The sequence below is a fragment of the Hippocampus guttulatus genome, chromosome 2, assembly GCF_054856545.1.
Source record: "Hippocampus guttulatus isolate MCC_2025c chromosome 2, RoL_Hgut_1.0, whole genome shotgun sequence".
Taxonomy (NCBI): domain Eukaryota; kingdom Metazoa; phylum Chordata; class Actinopteri; order Syngnathiformes; family Syngnathidae; genus Hippocampus; species Hippocampus guttulatus.
In genome coordinates, this window is record NC_141262.1 from 25,684,429 (window position 1) to 25,709,551 (window position 25,123).

At 46.6% G+C, this 25,123-nt stretch overlaps 1 protein-coding gene and 1 long non-coding RNA gene across 6 annotated transcripts in view; one reads left to right on the forward strand and one right to left on the reverse strand.

Moving 5' to 3' along the window:
- The first annotated feature begins 451 nt into the window (after positions 1-451).
- The window catches only part of kdm6ba (lysine (K)-specific demethylase 6B, a), a 52,790-nt gene continuing 28,118 nt past the window's right edge, over positions 452-25,123 (forward strand). For 2 of the 4 annotated variants that reach the window (XM_086104966.1, XM_086104971.1), the window contains exons 1-3: positions 452-890; positions 1,315-1,441; positions 1,859-1,909. The gene's annotated coding sequence lies outside the window, so the exon portion shown is untranslated. Of the gene's footprint in view, positions 891-925; positions 1,103-1,314; positions 1,442-1,858; positions 1,910-17,576; positions 18,233-25,123 lie in introns of those variants that run through there. The other 2 variants (XM_086104967.1, XM_086104969.1) reach the window with 2 other exon arrangements.
- LOC147209233 (uncharacterized) lies at positions 8,438-13,763 on the reverse strand. Of its 2 annotated transcripts, XR_015100198.1 has the most exons (4): positions 13,257-13,763; positions 13,133-13,184; positions 8,999-13,022; positions 8,438-8,859 (listed from the first exon to the last, which is right to left on the reverse strand). It is a non-coding gene; the product is annotated as an uncharacterized LOC147209233 (long non-coding RNA). The 2 variants fall into 2 exon arrangements; XR_015100197.1 differs by having other exon boundaries at positions 8,438-13,022.

The following is a 25,123-nucleotide window of genomic DNA, read 5'->3' on the forward strand; positions in this document are numbered from 1 at the left end:
TATATCGAGTTGTAAATGAAGTGAATAAAATACTTCAATTCTGTTGGAGTCCGCTGTTTCAGACAAAAGTGTTGGGACACCGAGCCTCAATAGGATTGTGCAAAACCTTTTGCTAACGTTCATCTGATTGATGAATTCATTCATTCACGCTGGAGACATCTCCCAATACCGCGCGTATTTAAATTAGTATCCTGTAAAACGCTGTTGACGTCAATCAAGTTTAAGGGTGCCCGCTGATTTCATACTATTTGGGGGAAATCAGATTAGCGCATGGGGCATTTTCCAACGTTTCATTCCTGAAGTGGAGACCAAAGAGAAAGCGGTCCACTTCAGGCGTCAAGACATTTTGGCAAGTTTTTTTTCTTTTCTTTTTTTCTTAGTTCTTACAGTCTGTGACTGTGGAGGCGGGGCGGTTAATGTCCGAGGCAGTTGCACCGAAAATAAACCTGCATGAGGGAAGAGAGAAAGGAGAGGAAGGGAGGAGGACGAGGAGGAAAAGGGAGGGAAAAGGGCCCTTCAGCGGGGACACAAGACAAAAATGGAGCTTCTGCGTGTCACTGGAAAAATAAAACTGCGCAATTTCTTTATTATTATTTTTTTTTTTACCGTGGATCTTCCTGTGTGGAAATGTTCCCGAGCGGATTCTATCGCGGGTTCCGTCAAACACATCCGCACCGGGGTACTCTTCGAGCCGCCGTTTTTTCCAGCAGATGGTGCCTCGCATCAAGAGGAGAAGAAGCGAGCAGCGGATCATGCCTTGCCCATGGGCCGACACCTTCCCTGCCTGCGCATGTTTGCACCTCGACGCGTCATGGATGTGCATATCGCCACTTGTACTGCGTCATCCGCGGCCTGGAGAGGAGATGCGCATTCTCCATTAAAACTACCAGGTGAGAAAAATCTGATAGAAGGTAACCTTTTTTTTTTTTTTTTTGCTGCAGCTCTTATAACACGCCGTGACATTGTTACGGGCCTTTTTGGACATCCACTCACGAGCAGCGTGTGAATGAACGTGTGCGTATGCTAGGAGCCACTTCGCAGCCATGTTAAGTTTGACGCACTCAATGCTGCTGATGCCACACTGGGAACAGTTTACGGGAAGGTGAGATGTCGCAATCGACGTTCTCATAAATCAGTGCGCAGAGTCGTGCCCACGCTGCTAAAGTGATAAAATTTCTGTGCGATTGGATCGTGGCTTTTTGGGGTTGTGGCGTTTTTTTTTGGGGGGGGGGGGTGGCGGCGGCTCGTAGTATTTTTTTTTCTCACGAAATATCATGTGGTGAAGTTGTGGCGGGTTCTCTGTGCGATTTCCAGGAAGAGCGTTTGAATGTTCTTCCTCGGGAATGGATGCAGTTGCTTGTCTCCACCCCTCTGCGCGCCGATCCTTGCTGCATTTCGCCTTCGCCGCCACTGGAGGGCGCCACAGAACTGCAGGAAACTGGTGAGCTGACACAGGGACGCATGCAAAATGTTCAATATGATAACAAAAGTGACAAAAAAACAATGTATCATTTAACCACACACTCAGCCAGTGTGTAGGATGTACCACTCAAGGGGATCACATTGACCCATGTTTGTTCAGAAACGAACACACAGCAGGATAAAGAAATTCTCTGCATTTCTAGCAGCATAAAATCCACCGCAAATATTCAATTACATAGAAAATCTCTCTTTTTATTTTTAGATAAACATTCATTTATTAAAGCTCAGCTGTACCTAATGTTCTGGTGCGTGTTAACTGCATTCCAACACATTGGTCACTAGATGGAGACACATTCAGACTAGCTCAAGTTTAGTTTCCAACGTTATTAGGTCAACTGTTAATTCAATTCAATAATCCAAATCGACGTATTTTCAGGATTTCGCTGCTGCTGACTCCAGCCGTGAATGACAAGTCTGATGGATGTTGGTGAGTTGGCCTCCTATTTTGATATGAGACACCACGCTGTCCTTGTGCATATTCATATTGTCAGCTGTGGGTTCTGCGTTGCGCCGCACAAAGGGGAAGGTTGTGCTGAAGAGCAAAACGATTCAATAATGAAAGCTTTTGTCGTCTTAATGATTTCGTGAGTAGTTTGAGCGAGGAGCAGCTGAGTCAGGTTGCAGTGGCGTGTGTGTGTGTGTATGGGGGGGGGGGGAAATGGCAGGAAGCTGTGGGTGAGGGAACAGGATGAAGTGGGGGTGTGTGTGCCTCCTCTCCTTCATCCTCATCCTGCTCCTGTCATCCTCCGCATAAGTAGAGGAGGTGTGGCTTACATCATCCGCCACCCCGGGTGCTTTGTGAACGCGGTCCTGTTCACTCGCAAAGAATGTGAAAATACAGACCTGGAAGAGGGTTCGAATGAAGCTTCCCCGCCTGGAGGCTTTGTGTAACGTTGCCGACAGCAGAAGGGCAACGAGTTTGTGTGTGCGTTGTCAAAGAAAAGTCCCTTTATACCATACATATTCAAACCGTTTGAGTGTGAGTGGCCTACAATTGTCCGACTTTCATCGTGTCGCCATTTTTGTGCCTTACAATTGTCTTGACAAGTTGGAATTCACCCCAGAGTCTTTATCTTCTACGCAAAAGCCGTGCTGATCTCAAATCCAAAGCGATGCAACGCCGCCCTCGACAGAGATGTGTTTCTCATGACGGTGGTCTACACACCTGAATTTTAGACACAAGCTGGGCCAGAATTGTACTTTGAAGGCATATTTGGAAGAGTGTGTCGTGCAAGAAGTCCAAAACCTTGGCCAAAAGAACAAGACGAATCAGTGCAGCTCAAATTTCCAGCTCGGCTCCTCATTCGTTGGCTTTCTGCCTCCTCAGATTTCACTCCCCCAGCAAGCTTCACCCCTCTTTTGACCTGTGTGTTACCCCCCATCTACCCCCCTTCATCACGCTGCCTCTCCCCCAGGCAAGAGTGCTTTTTGTGCTTAACCCCCCTCCCCCACCACCACCACCTTTGTGTGAAGAGGCCGGTGAAGGGAGAAGAGCAGTGTGAGGAGGTAGAGCCAAACGAGATGGATCCCTTTTTCTTCGGGATTTGCATGTTGAGCCTTAGTTTCGCTCGCCTCTTTCTTCATGTACACGATGCCTGGGGAGATTACGTCATTTGTTGGTATACTTGAAACGGTCCCAAAACAAACAGATGTGGAGTCAAAAGTCCTTGCTTGCGTTATGTGTTTCAAAGGTTTCCATAACTATCAATCTAAAGTCCATATCACTGCCTCTACCATTGCTCTGCAGGAGTTGTGCAGCATTGCATTGCCTCAAGATTGAAAGTCTAATCAAAATGTTTTATTTATTTTTTGAAGATAATACCATGTAGATTTTAAACAGCTCGGATCGGCAGATATTTTGCATTTGATGTCAAATCAGTTTTGATATCCAAATTTGCCGAATGACCAATGACGTCATTGATCGGATTTGCAAATTAAGACATTTCGTTCACTCCAGGGACGTTCTGTATGGCCATCGTTGATCGTCTGCATATACAGTTTAACATATACAGTTTAAGTGAGCGATAATGGAAATTTAGCTTCTTCGCCGCCACGGAGGCGATGACTACTGACTTGTGAGTGACACAGCAACGTGTTTAGGTGCACTAGAGCCAGCCAAAGCTCGTTGCTAGCTAGCTACTGCGGCGTAAGTAGCACAGACCTTCCCTCAACCTCCGGCTACCAGCGGTAGGTGACGTCTTGTTTTGGGGGCGTCTCGGCGGTTGATTCTCAGTTTTTTCTAGTCAATGTATTTTAATAAGGCTCAAAATGCTAATTTTGCCTCGCAAAGGGTAATGTGAAACCGCTTATTTCAAGCCTTGACGATCATAGAGTCATAGAGGGCGTCGCTTGTACATGTTTGCATGTCAATATACCAAGAACGGATAATTAATAACAACAGCAACGCTTCCCCTTTGGATTTGGTGATAAGCCGTGTAAGTATACCAAACCAGCAGCAATTAGCTAGCTAATTACCCCGGGGCCTAATTACAGTCTGCATCCGCGGAGCCAATGGGGATGGAAAATAACGGGGCGTGCTTGTAACCAAGCCTGTGTTTATCTAAGTGATCAACCATTAGCGTGGCGGCGGCTAAAGGTCAGCACCTCACAGGAGATAGCAGAGGCGCGCAAGCTGACATTTTGGCGACGGTGTGGACCGACCGTTTACCCACAATGCCTCTCTGTGACAGTTGAAGCTGCAAATTTAATCATGTGGCTCGGTTTCAACATCAGTAGGAGACCTGCGTGTGTATGCGTGTGCGCGCGTGTGTGTGTTCGACTAATGGCGTTAGCTGTGATAACAGACAGGGGTGGCAGCTGGCTTTCCAGGAATATGCTCTCCAATGGCGCGTGCGAGTCGATGTCACGCACACGCAGTTATCCACAGATTTTTAAAAAATGCATGTGAAGGGCTTGGCGGAGGGCAAATCTATAACGCATGCTCCCATTCGAAGATGAGTGTATCAACGTTGGCGCATCACTATGGCGCTAGCTGGCCACAACATTAGGTACACCTGCATCGCCAAATGTTACCCATCAGGTGTGCCGAGAGATCTCATTGAGCGTGGCGGGGGAAATAATTCAAATTTGATTTAAGTGGTCAGAAATATGATTGATTTCCTTCAAATAACGTATTGTTGTTTATCGATTTTTGTCAGCGATGTATGATGTCAGGTAGAACAGTTGAATGCGTTTTCCACTCAATGGCAGGAGGGACATAAACGTGCCCACATTGTGGGACATTTTTGTTTGTTGGTGTACGACATGATTTTTGTCAGGCGTAATCCTTGCATTTTCCGAAATGTTCCTACAATGTCAAACGGTATGAACACAGCGCAAGCACCGAGCTGTTCACAGCGAAGCCTGATCGCTGTCACCTTTCTCGAAGGTCTTAGAATCATGAACAATGGAAAAACAAATCCACGAGCTGACTAAGCAGTGCAATAGCACTCAATTCGTCTGCACCAAAGCATTACTTTCATCTGTTTTGAACCAAACAAGCTTCGTTAAATGTTTCTTAACATAACTATTTTCACATGGTATTCGGTTTTACGCGAACAGAATTTTGGAGTCAATAGCAGAGTTAAGGATGATGACAAAAGACTGAGAAACCATGCTAATTGCTAAGCTAACTTGCGATTGACATGGCTAGCGCGTTTCACATCAGATTCAAGTGCATGGGTGATTAAGTCCATTTTTCACAGACGTTTGGCTGATACAGTGTTCAAGAAAATACAGTTTTCTGCTCTACACAATGTGTTTTAAGAAATACAAATTGTTGCTTCTTTATAGTTTGATAAAACCTTTGCTTTAGTTCTCTGGGATTAACTTGCAAAAAATTTGCTCTACAATATTAGAAAGTTGCTCCTCAAATGAAGTCGATTCGCAAAATTGCTCCGCAAAGAAAAAAAAAATGTTTTGAGTCTTGCTATGTGCTGTTGAAAGCAGGTCTGTGCATTTTTTAAACGGCTAGCAAGATTTGATTGTAGCCTCACTTCACTATTTGTTCGTAAACCAGTGTGTTTAAAAAAAAAAAAAGTGGATATTACACTAAAGTTTCAGCAAAGCTCCTGAATCCCACGACAACAGGTCAACACGAGGCTGCATGGGGGCACCGTTTTGCAAACACCAAGACTTAAATTGCAAACTGATTAAATTTGTCCAGGTATTTGGATCAATTTTGGAGCGCGCCACATTCATGGCCAAGTGCAGGCTTGTGTTGCCATGCCGACGTAACCCAAAATGCAGAGTTGCATGGTGGCCGCCGATTGGCTGCGGCGCCATGCATGGGATTGTGATGCATGCTGTCATTGGGCCAATAGGATACAGGCTGAGCTCGGGCTGTTGCTAAGGGGAGTACCGGTAGCTTGGAACGCGGTCAGGTGGGTTTACACACTCTCTCTCAATCGTTTTTAAGATCGCTCGCTCGCTTGTGCTGCGTTGCCCTCATTGACTCCTCCCCCCACCCCTTGATGTCTTCTCCATCGCTCTCCCGATGCAATTAATTTTTTTTTTTTTTACACTTCAACACGTGTGAAAGTGGAAAGAGCACATGCTGGAAAAACTCACTGAATATTTAATGCGGTGTTGCGCTCCCTCTCTACAAGCTGTGCTGTGTGTTAGTGGATGCGTGTGTTTTCTTTGTTTGTATCTCGTGTGTGTGAATGTTGGAGCACCGCAACACCAGCCCTCCACCCTTTTCGGTACCCCGCGGCCAAGCCCGTAACCTCCCTGTTGACTTCACACCTCCATGTGTACCCCCGCTGAACCCTGCCTTTAAACTTTTGTGACATCATAAACGCAACCCTCCAGAGCTGCAATCAGTGTCAGCACAGTGTAATTATTTATATGAATAGCACTTTGGGCTAACGGCGTTCATAATTTTATGGTATACACAGAGAGGAGTTACAGCCGCCAGGCAAAGCGGAGAAAGAAATGTATATATATATATATTTTTTTTTGGTCAGAGCATCGCGATCTGATTGGTCACTTGTTGCTGGTGCTTGGAGTGCTTCTCATGCTGACTATTTTGCAAGTGAGGCGTGACTTGCTCATGCAGAACTGAACTGTCTAAAGTGAATTACGAGAGATTGGTTTATATACTGTATATATATATATATATATATATATACATTTTATATATACACACACGCACGCACGTGCAAAGATGGACAACTCTGTACTCACTTGTGGAGATATCGCGAAACACTGTTTCAGTTGTCCTGATTTTTGAGGCGGGGCTACAATGGTGCCGCACTTGGTAGTTTAGCACGAATCACCCCTTCCCCGCATTATGAAAACGCGAGTGCCTGCATTTGCATGGCACAGTTACGACATGCGGTCAGCTGGCTTGCTCTGCCTTCACCCAGAAAATGCATCTAGGCTTCAGACATCCCGATGACGTGGCTGATTTAGAGTGACTTCATTGTGGGCCGCGAGTTCCTGCATGTCATTCGGAGAAAGGCAGAAGAACGTCAATGGAAGATTTAAACACATAATAAAAATAAAAATCTGCCTAATACAGGCTTCAGGCTGCCGTGGATGCTTTTTAGAGTGCCCCGTTGTGGTGTGAAAAAGCCCCAGGATGACTTAGCTTTCAACCAATATATTTTCTTGGCTCAAACACGTAGTTATGTCGATTATTATATATGTATACTGCAGAAAGTCTGCAGCTTCTTTTCAGTGGCCAGTGGGTGAGCTTTTTCAAAGGTGTATTAGATGGTTGTTTTCACAATACTTGAGTGGCGAGCAGCCTGCCATGCATCCAGCGCGCCACCATCCCAGCAGGAATGTCATACGTCACTCCAACAAAGCATCTGCTCTCTCAACACATTTTCCCATTTCCTCCCAGCACACTTCCTGTTTCCTGGCTCTCATCCTCTCTTTGTTCAGCTCTCTCTCAGCCACATTTCTTCTCTCCTACCGCTGTCATCACTAGCCTCTTTTTCCGCCTCCCCGCCTTTTGTGCGTGGAATTGATCCGCCGCGCCGAGGGGGATCGCTTAAGTGCGCCTTCCTGCTTGCGAATCAAAGTCCACACGCAGCAACACTCACGCATCATTCATTCTTTAATAATCCTCCACATGAGCTATCCGGCGAACAGGCTGTGATGTTTGAGAGGGGATGCGTTCCCCTCACGCATTGGGTGTGTGTGCGTGTGTGTCTGTGGTACCGCAGCAAGTTTCACTCGCAGTTGGAAATGACCAAAATAGTCACGAATGAGCACATGGCGACGTCTATTACATGTGGGTGGGAATGCATGTGCATGTCCTCCTCCAACAATGGAAAATGTTGTTCGCGCACACACAGAGGAAGTTTCCAAGTGTGCAGCTGGCAGCTTGTTGGCGAGTGTAAAAATAGAAAATGGCACATTTTGGCTGTCATCTTAGAAATGGAAGAAGCAGGAGCTTCCTTTTGAGGAGTCGCTTCATGCCTCGAAGGGTTCACTTGTTCGACGCTTGCCGTCTCGGCAATTTGTAGCGCTACATCCTTTGTGTGACAACACTCGGTAAATTTCAATTGCGAGTTGTGTTCTTTTCGAATGTGAGAGGCCTAAACTTGTCCGACTTCCAACATTTCTCTCCTCTGATTGTCGAAGTGACAAGCCGAGATTGCACCCAGTTCTTTATCTTCTACGCAAAAGCGGTACTGATCTCGAATCCAACGCAACACCGCCATCTACAGGAAGCTGTTCATCTTTGCAGTGTTTTACAAAGCTGAATTTGATTGACGGTAGTGTATGACTTATTGCCAGCCCATCGTAAAACAGGCTGGACCTTTTGACTTCTATAGCCGTCAATGGCAGTGAATGAGTTAATTCATAATCCTCAAACGCAGTGTTAATCAGAATACCGCGTTTTGAATTTTTGATCCCTTTAATAGAAAGAAACATAACAAAAATCATCCGTTAGCGCTCAATAATCTTTAATACTGACTGATAGGAAATACTTATCGCGTTGAACTTTTCGCCCAGCCTTACTCAGGCTTTTATTTCAACATCATATTGACCAATTTGATATGACTTTTTCATCGTTGACATATTAAAGACTAACGACTATATGTTAAAATAAAAGGACCTCCATTTTCCGACCGTAGTTTTGAGAACCGCTCGTCCAGCGCCTCCATTGTCTCATCTCTCTCTCTCTTGAACCTCTCAACTAGTGACCTCATCGATAAAAGGCTACTTTGTGGGGGAGGGTCTGGGTCAGGCATGCGCCTGACCCCGATGAGGCCCCCCCCGGCATAGTTTTGATTAAGTGTGGTTGGAGGGCTCATTGGGAGGCCCGACGTGTCGCTCTCTCCTGTCGTTGTGCGGTCGGTCAGGTGAGGGATGCTCAGTGCGAGGAAGACCAGGCTGGAGCCAGACGTAAACTGAAACCTGCGTAGAGAGGAAAGGCTTGGCGGAAACGTGAGCTGAGGTGATCCAACATGGAGGTCATTCACACACACACACACACACACACACACACACACACACACACACACACACACACACGCGCGCGTAATGTCCACCTTACAAGTGTGTGTTGTGCAGTGGCAATGATGCAGCGCCACAGTCGCCATGGAGACTCCGATGGCTGATTTGAAAATGGACTTTGGTCATCCTTGCACCGTCCGACTGTAGAACATCATCGGATGTCTAGTTCGGGAAAGTGGCACAAATGGATCATAAAACAGTGTTTACTGAATCGCAACCTTGGCCCGGCGTCAAGGTGATCAAGGCAGCTCGGTTTCTCCTCGCCGGTCCGATGTTGTGATCCTTGACTCGGGACCGCCCCTGCAGCCGCTCGCTCCCGCGACTCTCGGGCCTTTCCCAGGGGCAGCGCGGCGGTGCGGCGTGCCGCCTGGCGTCGAGCCAGGACAGACGGCCGCTCGCCTCTGCCAGCCTACCTCCCTCCCCGGAGAGCGCAGACAAAGCTGGGACCGGGCCAGGCACTTCACTCGGTCATTTTATCGCCTGCCTCTTTTTTATTTTTTTAAAATCTTTCTTCCTCTGTGGCTGTTGCTTGGTCTCTTTTATCGGCAGGATCAGATTTCTTGATCCACCTTAAGCTGTCTGCCCTTTATTTACTGATTTATAGGGATATTCTATCCCTTTTTTTTCAGGCTGATTCACTCTTTGGGTACTCATCGATACAGAGTACTGATACCTCTCATACTTAAAATTTCATTTAACACAAGGACGGAAAACTGTGAGCAAAGACCTTTTTTTCTCACGCAATTGATGATTCGCCGATGTGTCAAACTGCCACCGTCTAGCACCGACTACTGCTTGCCTTAACTATTGGTGTCTGGTATCGACAGCCGACCACGCGATATCTTAAAATAAGGCCGATAACAGTACTCACCCATCCATACTTACTTAATGAACCTTTATTTATCCAGATAAGACGTACTCTCCCGTCGACCAAAAGTAGTGCAGATTCTGGGACAGTATAACAAAGACGTTAATAAAACTCTCATGTTGTAAAAAACGGATTGATGGGGCAACCTATTTTGACCATCCTTTTCAACATCTTCTTTATTGGCCAGAGTTTTCCCGATTAATCGGTTATTGAAATTTGTTTTCTGCCAAATATTTCAAATTGGCTTTCGTCTTAAAAAAAAATCCATATTGCTCGGCACCTTTACATGCAGCTCAGTAAATTTCTAAGATTGTCTTCAAGAAATGCATTCACACTCGTTGCAGCGTGTGTGTTCCACGTGTCCGCCATCGTTTCGCAGTGTGTGGCCCCGCCCACCCGCCACATCAAAACCGCCCGTCGATCCCGTAAAGGAGAGTGAACGCCATCGTGTGCATCTGTCCGAGCCACCCGCAGAGCCAGCGTCATCAACCTCATTAGTTGACCACCCACGCCCTTTTACGGTACATATAAAAAGTCTACACACCCCTGTCCAAAGGCCTTTTTTTTTTGGGGTGATGTTAAAAATGAGACAAAGAAATATAATTTCAAAGCGTTTTTGGCCTTTTTGACCTATAATGCACAACCCAAATGATTAAAAAAAAAAGAGGTTGCACAATTGTGCCCAATTACAATCAAACTCATGTTAAGTTCCTCCAAGTAATGCCAAATACATATCCGCTGTTCTAGTAGGCTTTTCGTGACTTTTTTTTTTCAAGGAAACCTGAAGGTTTTGTGCTTCCACTAACAATTTAGAACTGTTCATAAATGTCTTCACCTTGACTAAGGCCCCAGTTCCATCTGAAGAAAAACCTCAAAGCAGCGTGCTTTGCTGTAGGTAAAGCCCAAAAGAAGTTATTCAGTGTGGTGACTATCAATTGCAAGTGCAATTATCTGGTCCTTGAAAAAGCCAAATTTTAATCAACTACTTTTCCTTGACACTAACCGAGCAGATAAGAGTGGTTTCGATTATTTGCCTTATCTTTTTCTTCGTCCCACTCTCTCTCAAGGGCATGCTGACCTGTGTATGTGTGTGTGTGAGGAAGCTTGGCGTCAGGATGTCTAATCTGACTGGCCGCCACTTTATCTGCAGGCCGCTCCGCCAGATCAGAGAGCGTGAGTGGGCTAAGGGGGTGTCAAGATGAGGAGTGAGGAGGAGGAGGATGCCGTGATGAAGGGCGGTAGGGTCCCGGTCTCCCCCTCCCCTCTCTCCCCACACCACCTAAAAAGCATTTGATGTTAAATTTTGCACGTGGCCAACACGGGAGGGAACTTCAAACGCTGTGCGGAATTGGAAAGCTGCTTGCCGTTCACCTCGCTTGCCCCTCTTCTCATTTCTCACACGCACGCACGCACACACACTTGAGGATTTCCACAGTCGCACGTGGTGCTGAACTCATCCAGCATACCCGCAGTGGCCTTACAGCCATGTTTTCTTCTGTTGCTACGGCACCCGTGTGTGTGTGTGTGTGTGTGTGTGTGTGTGTCACGTGCGTGTGTGGCAGACACCGCACAGCTGCATGTGGTTTGTGTTTGTGTGTCTGACAGCGACTTACTCCCCCACACACATGCGCGCGCACACACACACACACACACACACACGCACGCACAATGCCATATTCATCGACTCGTGTGTGTGTAAGAGGAGCCAGATGTGCGCGTTTGTGTCAGACTTTTTGTTGTTCTTTTGTAGTTGCATGCAGGCTCTTTGGGTTCCGTGTGCGCATTTGTGTGCGTTTGGGCGATTTCTTCGGTGCTGATTCGGCTGCTTTTTGGACTGGAATGCGTCATACATTGCATCACTTCATGCAGGGGCTGAACAATTCCTGAGATTCAAATCGACATTGCAATGTGGTGGAATGCGATTTTGGGAGGAAAAAAAAACGATTTTTCCTTCATGTGCTGTACTTTGTATGCAGTTGTGGTTGTTTGAGAGTCCGCTTATTACATCGTTATATTGGGGGGGGGGGGATGATTTAGAAAATGGTTCAGCCCTCGTTTCCTAGGGACAGAGTGTTGTTGGGGGCTTCTGTTTCTGATGCTTCTATAGAGGAACAGCAAGAGCCCGCTGAGGTCAAAGTTCAGGGCCAGACGTGCAAGGCCCTTGCACGTGCCTCGAGCAGGTGTCCTAGCAACTGGCCCGGGAAACTCCCACACTTGTGCATCTTTGAATCTTTTCATGCGCCTCCCTAACTTGTGTCATCTCTGTTATTTACGGCCGCCGTCGACCGGCCGCGGTTCGCATCCCGGCCTTTTGTGCGCCCTCTCTTGAGCCAACATTATTCCAAAGCCGGGACACTTGTAAGGACACGGCCGCCGCCCTCATTAGGCGCCCTATAACTCATAATGATGGCATCATAAAAGCAAGTGAGCTGAGGACTTATTAGGAGCCGTAAATCACAGGCCGCCCTTGCCAGCCTTTAAAAAAAACGCCTGTGGTGTTTAATCCGCTTTGTCAGCAAAATCTTTTTTTTTCTTTTTTCCCCTCTCGCTGGTGTGTTCCATGTGCAGACTGTCACACTCTCCTCGCTGAGCAGAGCAAGATGTCACGATGAAAGCGGCAAACAAAGAAGAGAGCTAGAGAGTTTGGGGGGGGGGGCATAAAGGCACAGGGAAGGAGGGAGCTAATTAAAAAAAAAAGTTGGAGTGAGGTGTTGATTCCTGCAAGTGCCATAGAGGGACCCCCCCCCCCCAACACACACATTATTCAAGTGAGATTTGCAGCCCGACATGCAGATAGATGTGTGAGCACTTTAAATCCAGGCTCCCATCTGGCCTAAAAATAGTTGCTAAACTCACTCACCCTTCCCTCTTATGAAGCCCCCCACTCCAGCCGGATACCCACTCCCGAGTTCACGGGGCTCCCCGCCCTGCCGTGAAATGCGAGCTGCTCCCACTGTACATTCCGCTTCGAGCCAACTCCCCCGATAAAATTTAGGGGAGCGGGGCTTGCCGTCACTCAGCCAAACAAAGGCGCTCGCTGATGGCGTTTAAAAGCTCTGAAGAGAAGCCGCTGCCTGCTGTGTCGTCAGGATGGAGTGCCTCAAGGCTGCGTCTCGGGGCTCCTCTTTGCTCTCATTTCCCATTCACGGCGTTCTGACGCGGCCTCGGACTGTTGTGGTTTACCTGCAGTGCATACCTAGAAAGGCGTGGAAATTTTTTTTTTTAAATAAGTGGGCGGTGTCACAATCACGGATGTACACAAAGCATGTCCGCGGGGGAAATGCAAGGCCAGCAAGATTCACAGACCTATAACAAGATTCCCTCCTCCGCTCTCGTCATTGTTCAATCAAAGGATAAACTGTGGAGGAATTCCAGACGATAAAGGATTATCTGAGGAGAATTGTAGATGATGGAATATTGCAGCATTTACCTGAAACGATTGCTTCCGACTTCCGGCAAATGAAGCCAAGAATTGCTTAAAATAGTCCCGTTTCACTGCGTTTACTGACAAGAATTGCTCACACAACATGGCAGGGATATACGATTAACGTGTGTACGACGTTGTCACACATCTGTGTCAGATTGCGTTGATCTCATCCTGTCCTACTTTCCCCGCTCCGACAAAACAAGCTGGCGGCTCCACCGACGCGTGTTATTGCGCGGCGTTACATCACGCCGCCGCGACGACACGATGTTGTTTGTTTGCATGTGGTCTTTACGTGCCGCTCGTGCGCGTTATTGTGGCCGTAGCGTGTGATTAGCATGTGCGCGTGCCCGCAACTCTGTGTTTGTTCCTCTTTGTCTGTGCGTTACATCGCGCTTTGTATTGCTTGATTAGATTTGTAGTTGGACTAGTTTGTTTTGTTTTGTTTTTTTTTTTTTGGTGTGTTTCTCATGTCAACAGTAGGGCCCGACATGGATTTTATGAGGAAGATGTTCAATTCTTATAGTGCGCCGAATAAAATTTCAATAACCGATTGATCGGACGATGGTTTTAAAAAATATATAATGAATAAAAATCAGTTTTTTGCGGGGTGCCTTAATGGTTACGAAAATAAAAGTATGAATGATAAACAGAACGTTTGATTGTTTGAAAATATTTTGTACTGGAGTTTATTTTAACATAGCAGAGAGAAAAATAATGTAATTTTTTTTATTTTTTAGGGGAGGATATTTGCATGCCATTATCTTTGTCTTATGTCGTAAGGTGTAAATGTATAAAAAAAAAGAGAAAGAAAGCCCCCCCCAATTTTTTTTGATGATTTTAAAATATCAGCTAATTGTTTGTTTGTTTGTTTGTTTATTGAACATAAAACATATATACAGTAATAATTTGACAGAAAATAAGGTAGATAAAAAAGTAAAAAGAAAGAAATCGATCTTCATTCAACACAGTTATTGGATGGCCGATTGATCAGAGCCTAGTCAGCAGTGTAGCATTAAGAACGTGATTTGTGTGCGTGTGTGTGTGTGTGTGTGTGCGTGTGTGTGTGTGTGTGTGTGTGCGTGTAGCTCATTAAACATTAACTGGCAATTAATTTATCTTTTCAAGCGCCTGTGGCCCTTTGAGCTTCATTCGTTCGGTTGTTGGTATACATTTGACGGGCTTTTTCCCATAGCAAATTCACCAGCCCGTGTGACTCCGTTGACATGACCCAACACAATTTTAGGAATTGGTGTTTGCTTGGTTTCTTCCATCCTTCCATCCTTCCATTTTCCGATCCGCTTTATCCTCACAAGGGTTGCGGGGGGTGCTGGAGCCTATCCCAGCCTTCTTTGGACACCCTGAACCGGTTGCCAGCCAATCGCAGGGCACGCAGAGACGAACAACCATCCGCGCTCACACTGACACCTCGGGACAATTTGGAGTGTTCAATCAGCCTGCCACGCATGTTTTTGGAATGTGGGAGGAAAGCACCTGGAGAAAACCCACGCAGGCCGGGGGTGAACATGCAAACCCCACACAGGAAAGCCTGTGCCGAGATCGAACCCACGACCTCTGCACTGTGAGGTCGACGCGCTAACCACTCTTCCACCGGGCCGCCCTTCTTGGTTTCCATCTGTAAGTTCACGACTGAAGTGGATAAACGCCTTTCATATGAATTCACGGTTCATTTGCTGAAAGCCTAACCTACAAAACCAAAGCATTTATGTATTATAACTTGGATATGATGATTGTGATACAGACTCATTCATTGCTGGTGTTCGTTAAAAAAATAAAAATAAAAATACACGGGACCAAAAAAAAAATAGCATTTTTAGTCACAATCGCAATATTGAGGGGAAAAAAAATCTGTTCATTTTTCACAAGTGCTCAGCCGGCAACCCATTAAAAAAAAAAACGTAATTGTGAACGCGTTAGCTAACAAACATACGCGCAGAGTGCAGAGTGGCTGATGTGGAAACGTATGTTGCAACTGAACGAGGTTGTGTGACTGGACTGAGATGACTTGCCTCGACTTGCTCGTTTTGCGTTCGACTCACAAGTTACATAACACTTGAGACTTATGATTTTAGTGCCTCTTGCTTTGTCGTGCTGGAACAACAGAAAAGGAGATTCTCTGTCCTGCAGTGTTCCAGTGTCCCAGTCTTTCCAATGCGACTCGCTCTTATGTAATGCTTCCGAAAAAGGGTCAGTTTGCCCCCCCCCCCCGACCCCTTCTTCTGTCGCCGCTCAATTCAATATTCTCCTAAATGCTTTGTTTCCCCCTCTTGTCTGCCTCCATTATCCAATACCGGCTGGCCATTTTATCGCCAACTCTTTGGCTGCATCCCATGATTCCCGGCGATTAGGCCCATTGCCTCGTCTTTTTCAACCCCATATCAGTCCATCTGCTTTCCCTTCTCGCTCTCTCTCTCGCCGGCACAAATACTAGAAATGTTTGCGCTCACTGGCGGGGGGCCAAATGGGTAACATGATAAATCAATATCGGCAGAGAATTATGTAATCTGCCTTCCTATTTGTCTGCGTCTGCTCCAAGCCCCGCCCATCGACTCGTCTTGTTTGCCTTTGACCTCCCCGCTATGTCCGCATTTAACCCGAGCGGACTGATTATTTTCCCGATGGCACATTCATGTCACAAATGAATAATATTGAGCACAACGGCGCGAGATACTAGCGAGGGGAGGTTGCCGACAGATATTTAAACAATCGATCAACGCCTCCGCTTGTGTTTTGAGATACGATCGTCTTCGCGGGAAATAAACTTGGATCTGGAAGCACCGCTGCAGTGTGCATGTGCACGCGTGTGTATTCCCTTGCAGCTGTTTTGCGCTCTTGGAGCTGTCCGCATGCGCGCAAGTTAGTGTGCTGCGGTCACAACTGGCGCATATTCAGTTGCCGTTTTATTTAGTTTTTTATGGATCGGCTCGTCTTGTCTGGAAGTGTTCGGCGGTCTCATGAGGAGCAGGTGGGGTGAGGTGGGAGCAGTTGAGTCTATAAGAGTCCCCGCGTGCAGTCAGAGCACTGATATTTCCTTTTTGCCACTGCCCTGGTCAGAGAGCGCATGCAGCCACTCTGGCGCTGTAGTTTCCATCCCATCATCCCTCATCTCGTTCCCCCCCTCCTTTCTCCTGACTCTGGAATTCCATCTTCAAACTGCACGTGGCTGGCACTCGGGCAGCGTGCATGCCTGCTTGTGTGTATTTGATCGGAAACTGGGAAATACGGTCTGTGTGTGTGTGTGTGTGTGTGTGTGTGTGTGTGTGTGACATGTCAACAAGTGTGGAACTCAAGATGCTTTTTGTAGTTGACTATAATGTGATGAAAGTAGAGTCCAAATTGATGAATCTATGACATAATTAACTTTTCAGGATTTTTTTTTTTTTTTTGCACCATGGATGGGTTTCAGTTATGGGGTACTGCTGGTATGAATCTTTTAAAACACAGTCACAGCTAACGAGGCTAACTGCTATTCTCTTCCTCCCCTGGTTTGTTTTCATGCGTACTAGTCGACTCATCGGATCAACGCCATGCGGGTGCTGCTTCATACAGTCATCACTGTTCCCCATTCGGGATTACTGTTCTACATTTCAATGTCAAGTTTTAAATGTCGCTTTTGAAAAGTGAAGATGACTTGGTGGACTAGTCGACTAATCGGCTCAAACCGATGTGTTAACAGCTTGTTTCTGCTGTACATTGTCAACAGATGAATTGCAGCTCACCATTCGGCATTACTGTTTGACGTTCTGTTCCATCACAGATGTTAAGCGTGACCAAAAAAAAAATTAAGGATACAAATATTAACTCATTCACTCCCAAAGACGTTTTTAAACGTCTTTTCAGACTTGGTCTAGAATTGGCTGGTACTGAATGAGTTAACTACTTTTAAAAACCTGTTATAGTGCGTATGATCAAGTCCTGTTCACTGTGCTTTGTACTGCACATAGTATTGCTAGCTTTTAGCATTATGGCCCTTTCAAACAACATTAGCACCTTTTATTGTTATTTTACGATTATAATTATGCGAGACATACATACCTGCTTCCCGGCCTGATCGTAACCCGCGCCGGTTTGCGCATGCACACACCAAGCGTGCACACGAGGCGTGGAGGTAGTGTGTGCTCTCCAATCCCATCTGCTTGACACAAGTGGGGGGGGGGGGTGTAGTGGTGGTGGGAGGGAGGGAGTAGACGAATAAGAAGGAGGCCAGATCAGGCTGAGGGAGGTTGCTGGAGGGGTGGGGATGCGCTAGTGTGTTTCTGTATATGTGTGCACGCATGCATGTGTGCGTGCAGTTTAGAAAAAGGCAGTGAGTGAAAGAAAAAAAAACCTGGGGGGTTGGGCTCCAAGCTTGTGCATGTGTGTGCGTGTGTTTGTGCGCGTGTGCGTGAGCTCCCCCTGTTCCTTTCCTTTCTTTGTTTGACTACTGAGTGGAGAAAAAAAAAACAAACGAGACACAATATTGGGACAGGGTGAGGAGGAGAAAACACATGAGAGGGGAAACATTTCCAGGACCAGTTTCACGCTTTTTTGTTTTTTAAATTTTTTTTTAACAGAAGACAACAAGGACTGCTGTGAGCGAATAAGGACACGATTATTTGAACAACTACTAGATGCTTTTGACTACAGTGTCATTTCTGTGAGTGCTTTAGTGCCTTGGCTGGACTGTATTTGTGTGTGTGTGTGTGTGTGTGTGAGTGTGTGAGAGTGTGTGTGTGAGTGTGTGAGTGAGAGTGAGAGAGAGCGTGAGCTAAGGCGGTGGGGGGAGGCAGCCTGAGCAATTTAAAGGGAAAACACACAGCACACAAAGCTGGGAGTGCAGGGAGGCAAGCCGGCAGCAGGAACGTCGCCGTAGAGCTGCTGGAAATCTGCTGAGCTGGCTGCCGCTTGAACCGACGGAACCCCTTTTGGATTTTTTTTTTCTTTTTGGACCTTGTCGCTCCCCCTCCCCGTCGTCTCCCATGGTAAGACGAGCTCTCGTCTCCTCGCCGGCCGCCGGCTGGCCGGCGCTCAGACAAAAGCCGAGGGGGAAAGTTGTGAAGCAGATGGGAGAGGAGCTAAGCTAGCAGGCTAGCTGGCAGGAAGGAATGCCGCACAAAGGGAGCTTGTGTGCTCCAGCTGGGTTTGTGTGTGTGCCTCTTTGTGGATGGAATCTTTATGTCACGGGGCATCCCAAACTTTTGCATGTGAAGGGAGCCAGAAAGCATTGCGGAGCACTCTCCAAATTGTCTTGAAAGCAGGAATTGGAACAAAGGAGAAGACATTTAAATCCCCCCCCGCTCAGTCCTCACAACGCATATTTTTTCTTTCTTTTCTTTCTTGCACATTCACTCAGCCCCCAACCCCTCCTGCTCTTTTTATTTCTGAGACCCGGTGACATCTTTCTTCTAATCTGAATTGATGAGGAAGTGCAGCGTGTTGTGGCCTTTCAGCATGTTCTGATCACTCGGTCTAGTCTGTGGTCAGCATTGAGCTAAAAGTAGCCAGCGTTGTGTGCATGTGCGAGTGTCCTGTGAGAAACACAACACTCGTTCTGCTGTCTGCCTGGAGCTAATGAGCCGTGCGTGCGTGCGTACGTCTGTGTGTGTGTGTGTGTGTGTGTGTGTGTGTGTGTGTATGCGCATGTCCTTATTTAATCCCTGTGTTTGAAGATTCCGACAAAGGTATCACACACTGCTAACTGATACCAGGCATTTGTTCACGCTTCCATTTGCTGCACCCAGCACTCATGCCCCCCCCCCCCTTTCCACTACCCGAGAGGAATCTGGTCCTTCCCCACCAGCGGAAGTGGAGCATCATCTTTTTTTTTTCTCCTCTTCATGCTCCATTTTTCCACTCCACACACGCGCACACTTTAAATCCCACCACCACTTCTTGTCCATCTGCCATCATCCCATAGCGGCGTGCCAGGCACGGTTCAGCCCGGGTCACCCATCATCTGACAACACAGGATGCTAATGCTACGCTAATCTGTTTACACTACTGCTTCCTTTGCATCTATTATGTTGCTATTTATGATGTGAACTGACATGTGCGCTAAATTCATTTACAATGCACGGGGATTGATTAGGATTGAGTGCGGGGACGGGATAAAATCAAGTGAACTGATTGTTGATTATTTGGATTAATAATTTTTAACAGTGTCTGTCATGCAGTTTTATTGTTACAGTGTTGTGGTTTTGGCACCTCGAGCTATTTGAAACAGGTTGGGTTGTGACAGTTGTCCACTTCCTGCTTGCAGATGTGCAAACACATAAGGGGGTGTTTTTTTATGTGCTGCTGCTCTCCCTCCTCAGCCATGTGGGGGCTGTTCCCTCACATCTGAAGGGGGGAGATTGTGCATTCATTGGAATGGAGGCTGAGATGGCGAGAAAGAGAGGTGGGGGGGGGGGGGGGGGGTTATTGAGTGTGCTGCCTGCAAGGAGACGAAAAAGAGAAAGGGGAGAAGGGGGAAGGGGCCGGTTGATGCCTTGTGTTTAAAAACAGGAGGGGTGGGGGGGGGGGGCGGAGGTGGCGTTTGCAGACGACCAGTGGAGGAGGTGAGTGGAGGCCGACTGGCGCCGTGTCTACAACTGGGTGCTCGCCATGTAAATAAATGCAAGGAACCCTGGGAAAATCTTGCCGGAAGTCAAGCCGCCGAGCCGACTTCAACCGTGGACATTTTGTTAAATGGCCGTAACAGTAGTACCTTGCGAGACGAGTCGACCGATTTAAGAGTTGTTTGCCAATGGAGCTATCATTTGGGCATTTTTTGGGGTGACATGAGCGGTGCGAACTTCAAGCCATGAAATGCCACTGGCACTCGAAGTTTACTGTCAAGCTCAGCAGAAAACAAGGAGAATTACATGTTGTGCAGTTAAATGAACCAAGCAATTGCCGAAAGAAAAGCCACACTAGCTTAATGTTAACGTAAAATGGAAAGCGCCATTTTCGTGCTCACAAATGGTCACAGTCGTGGAACCCTAGACAGATATCACCACAATACTCTCTGGCATATATTCTTTCTCCTCTGCAAAGAATGATTCATATTATTGTGTCTTATCGAGGAGCTGAGGCCGACCGACTTCATGTACGATATATCTGGATGTCTGCATTATAATGCCCCCAGGTGGACAAGGTGCACACACCAGTAATGAGCAGAACAATATCCATTGGGCTGAAGCAAAAAGTGTTTCATTTCTTTATTTCATTTTGTCACGAGTGTATGTTTTATCAAGTGCATGATGCTGCATTGATATGAGTGCTACTTTAATTTTAAAAAACAACACAATACAAACATTTTTGTTGTTTTTTGGGGGGGAAGGCAGGAACATCTTAATGTCATTGGCATTCATTTCACTGGGAAAAGACAATTTTAGTGTTTTGATCTCCGGAATGTGATCATGGGATGAATTAAACTTGTACCTCAAGGCACTGCCATATTGTCTTTGTGTTGCAGAGATAAGAACCCAGGGCAACTGTAGGTGCCATCAGCTGCCTTTATCCGGCATTGCGTGTGGAAATGCGCAACAGCCGTCGGCTTGCTAAGCGAGCATATTTTTCATGACTCGCCGCCAATTCTTTATGATCCCAATTGAGCCGCGGAACATACTGTACACATGCTTGAAACAGTAGCCGTATTTTGTTCCGCTGCGAAACACCCCCAGGGCCTCGCCAGGTTGCCGAGTGCACTTTGGATTAGCGTTATGTGCTTAATTCTATTATGCGCTTGTCAAAGGGCCGAGGCAGACTTGCTTTTTGGGCCTGGATGCTTTAATGGCGAGGGCAGGAGCTCACAAACTAGCTGTGTGTGTAATTAGCCCAGAGGAGGGCGAGGCTAGATGGGGAGGGACAGGCATGTGGTGCAAGGTCACGGCCACGCCGCTGGACTGAGGAAGAAAGAGAGAGGAGGCCCTTTGCTGAGCTTTGTTCTGCAGACAATATTAATCAGTTGGCTCAGTTGGACGAGAGTCTGACTTTTCCGCCCCCCCCCCCCCCAAAACACTTTTTGAATCAATTCGATGGACATTGTGGTGCACCTCCGGTGTGCGCCTTGGCCACCTGGCGGCGCTTATAGATGCACGAAGACGGGTCAATGCTCAGTAGGACGCATTAGTACTAGTTCTTCTTCATTGAGGATAAAGAATATATGCCCGTGGGCACCGTTGTTTCGGCACTATGTGTATGTGGTGAATACGCTCTACAGCACGATCTCATAGTCATGGAAGAAATTACTTTAATTTCCCGTTAATAACACGCAATTTTTGCATGACCTGTTTCCAGTGCGGTCACAGCAGTACAGCAAAATAAGTGCTTATTCGCCTTATGACTGCGTATTACTTTGGTGGTCTTGTCGGCATTGGTTTCTTGATAAAAATTAAATACGTGCAGAGGTTTATCAGGAACATTATTCAAGAATAGTAATTCTAATTAATTATAATTATAAAATAAATACAATATTTTCAAAAAAATTCCAAATTTATTGGTAGATGAGTAATTATAAAATTGTAGTTGCACTGTTTCATATTTCAGGGGCAAAATGGCACCATTTCAGGGCAGTCTGGAGGCCCGGGCAGCTTTTTTTTATACACAAGGTAACTCAACATGCTTCACAAAATTAATAGTACCAAATTTAAAAGCAGTTACAAACAAAATAGTTTCATACATTTGAAAGCAAAATCAAGAAATACAAAAGTTGCTCACTAAAATTACGAAAAGAGTAGACAAGAATTTGCAAAACTTGATTTTCAAAATGCTTTGAATGACCTTAATCATGCAGAGGGAGATCATTTTTTTGGATTTAAAAGCATTTCCACTTTTGAAGCTTCATTCATTGACATTATTCACTCTGACAACAAAGGATACCAAGATCGTATTACACACAAGTTCAGAGAAGAAAAAATTCTCTTGTGTTATCCAATGGGGTGCCATTTGCTATGTAAATTACGGTAGTTGTATCTCAAGGCGCCACGGTAATTCATGATCACGCGTGTGTGGAACAGAGCAAACATTCGCTTGAGCGTGTCATGAATGAAAAGTGCGTCTTTCTTTCATGTCAACTGCAGCTCAAGTGTTCCGTAAAGCTCCGTCTTACCGGTTTTACTCGTCTGACTGGCCGCTCTGGTTTCAAACAGACACACACACACGAGAGAGAGCGCACATGGCATGCGTGACCCCGACCCTGACTTCAATCAATGCAGCTGATCAGCTTACGCTAATGCATTAACCTGATTGTCTCACTTAAACCGATTGACGGCGTTTGCGTAGAACGCCATTTCGGTTACCCGCCTGCGCACTCGGACCGCTTCCTCTACCGAATGTCTCTTTCACGGTGAACCCTGACCCCGCCGCTCGCTTTTGTGGAATTGCGGGCGATAAACGCCAAACTTGTGACGCCGCGCCGCTGCTTGCTGTGGATTTGTTTGAGATTTCAGCTGGGGTTTTTTTTTAAATTAAAATAACAGGGAATCGGTGAGTGTGTCAGAAGGCCACAGGATGCACGTTGACCTTTTATGGGTTTTATTGTGTGTGTGTATGTGTGGGTGCACCCCCTCCAGACTGTTAACATGATCTGTCTCGGTGCGCGGAGCTCCTCCATCTCCTCCTTGTCTGTCTGCACCCTCCTCCCTCTCGCCTTCATCTTCGTCTCCCCGGAGCCTTCTCTTATTTCCTCACCCTCCTTTTCTTTTTATCCCGCTTTCTGCTATCCTCTTGTTTTTTTTTTCTTCCGTAAGTCCTGCAGCTGTCCAAACCCTCAGTGCATGGAGTCCACAGAACTTGTGACTGTGATCAGATGGTGTTGATTGCAGAGATCAGAGGAGAGTGTGTGTGTGTGTGTGTGTGCGCGCGTTTTGAAAGGCGGCTACTGTAATTTCCCTGACTGCATTTGTTCGATATGCTCCACTTTTGGCAATTTTACTCCAGGCAGGACACATTGTTTCAATGCAAGTCCCCGTAAAGTGAAAAGCGTCTTGTCATTTGACACACCGTGGGAAAAAGCGAGCCACATTTGAATGATGTAAAACAAAAACAAAATCGCCAAACAAGGCTTCAAATTCATGAAAAATCTCTGCTCGCATGCATTGTGGGCGTGGCCAGTGACTTTCGAGCATCTTTCCTATGTTTACACATGGCGATATTTTTGAGCTGTGAAAATGTACCCTCTTCTAGCCTCCGGACAACGATACGCGCTTTCAGACACGGTCCATGAGCTACCTGTCAAAAAATAATAATTAAAATTCCCCCCGTCCGTCTTTCTCTGTGTGCGTGCACTCACTGCTGACACTGAGGCGCTCTAAAGCGGCCACACCAGCAGATTATTGAAAGAAAACATATTTTCGGGGTGTACTTGACAGAGTTTTTAAAGTGTCCGCAGTGAAAAGAAGGCGTACTCTACTTTTTGGCGCACTTCCTGAAGCCTTTTTGAATGTTAATTTTTCCATTTCTCAAAATTACCGGCCGCAGACATTGCTGCCTATCTGTGCAAAGGCTGATTATTCTTTCAATATCGTTCCATTTTGAAACAGTTACGTCATATCGCCATTTTTAATTGGAAGCCCGTCATGGCAACGTGACCTCTAAAAGCGTTTCTTCCAAGTAGTCGCCGCGTCCGCAATTATTCGGAAGGCCACTCTGAGGTGAAAGCGACGGAGGAGAGAGAAGAGGGCAGGTCCCCGACATTGCACATCATAAATAAAATGTCAGCACCGCCGGCGCGTGTTAGCCAGTGTTCAGGCTAGCGTGAAATCTGCTCTCTCTCTCCGCTCCGCCCTCTTTCCCTCGCTCCCTCTCTGATCTTGTATGCGCTCTCGCCTCTCTCTTTGCGTGTGTGTGCGCGTCTGGGGTAATTGAGGTGTGTGACCTTGGTGTAGATCTGGCAGGTGTTACGGGAGGGATGGCAGACTGAGAGCTTGCCTGTATGTATGTATGTAGAATGCTGCAGGGGGAATAAATAATGTGTGTGTGTGTGAGAGGGGGGGTTGGTTGAAGCATATTCATTGCCTGCAAGCTTATGGTGTTATGATTGATGTCACGCTTACTTCACAATACTGCATAATTTCCGGGCCATCAGTGCCTTCTCACGGCGCCCCCTGTCTGCGATGTGACTTCGCCCTAACTTGACCTCATGACACACATTAATGAGTATAGCATCGATACCCAAATGATTCTAGCACGAGGTGTGGGGGGGGGGGGGGGGGGGGACTGACGTGGATTCCAGATCCAGATGTGCTCCAGTGCGTAGTCCGAGCCCAAGAACCAGGCTTTGAATGACGGACATTCCAAGGGCGCCGTGATACATCGCGATCTCGAAGAATGGGGTTCGGAAGTGCCCTAGAGATCTTTACATTGCTGTTGTAATCTGATGTAAGTTTTCACGCGACAACTGTTTGGGAGAATTTTAAGTTGACATAGTGAGCGCTCACAAGACTGCAAGTCGACGTGTTGAGTAAGTTCACGACTGTCATTGAAGTCTTCATTAAATTAAATGCATACTAGTTGAAATCATTCATTGAGTAAAAGAAGGGCAAAATGTCAGTACCTCTCTTTTTTTTTCCCCCAGTGTTGTGAAAAATAAGCGTACATTAAAACGCAATCACACCATTGAGGGGGGGGGGTCACAATTATATGATTTTCTCAATATCTTTCAGCCCTAATTAAAATAATGTCCCATAATGCTTGACAGAAATGGAGAGTTTCCATCTCTCTGCACCGCCACACGCCATCTCCTCCTCCCTCTCCTCTTCCTCTTCCGGCCTCTTCTTCATCACAGCGGCTCTATTGCACCCCCCCCCCCCCCCTCCCACCCCCCGCACCTTCTCTCTGCCTGTATGCACAGTAGCAGGGTGCATCTGTGTCATGTCACCGGGTTCTGGTGT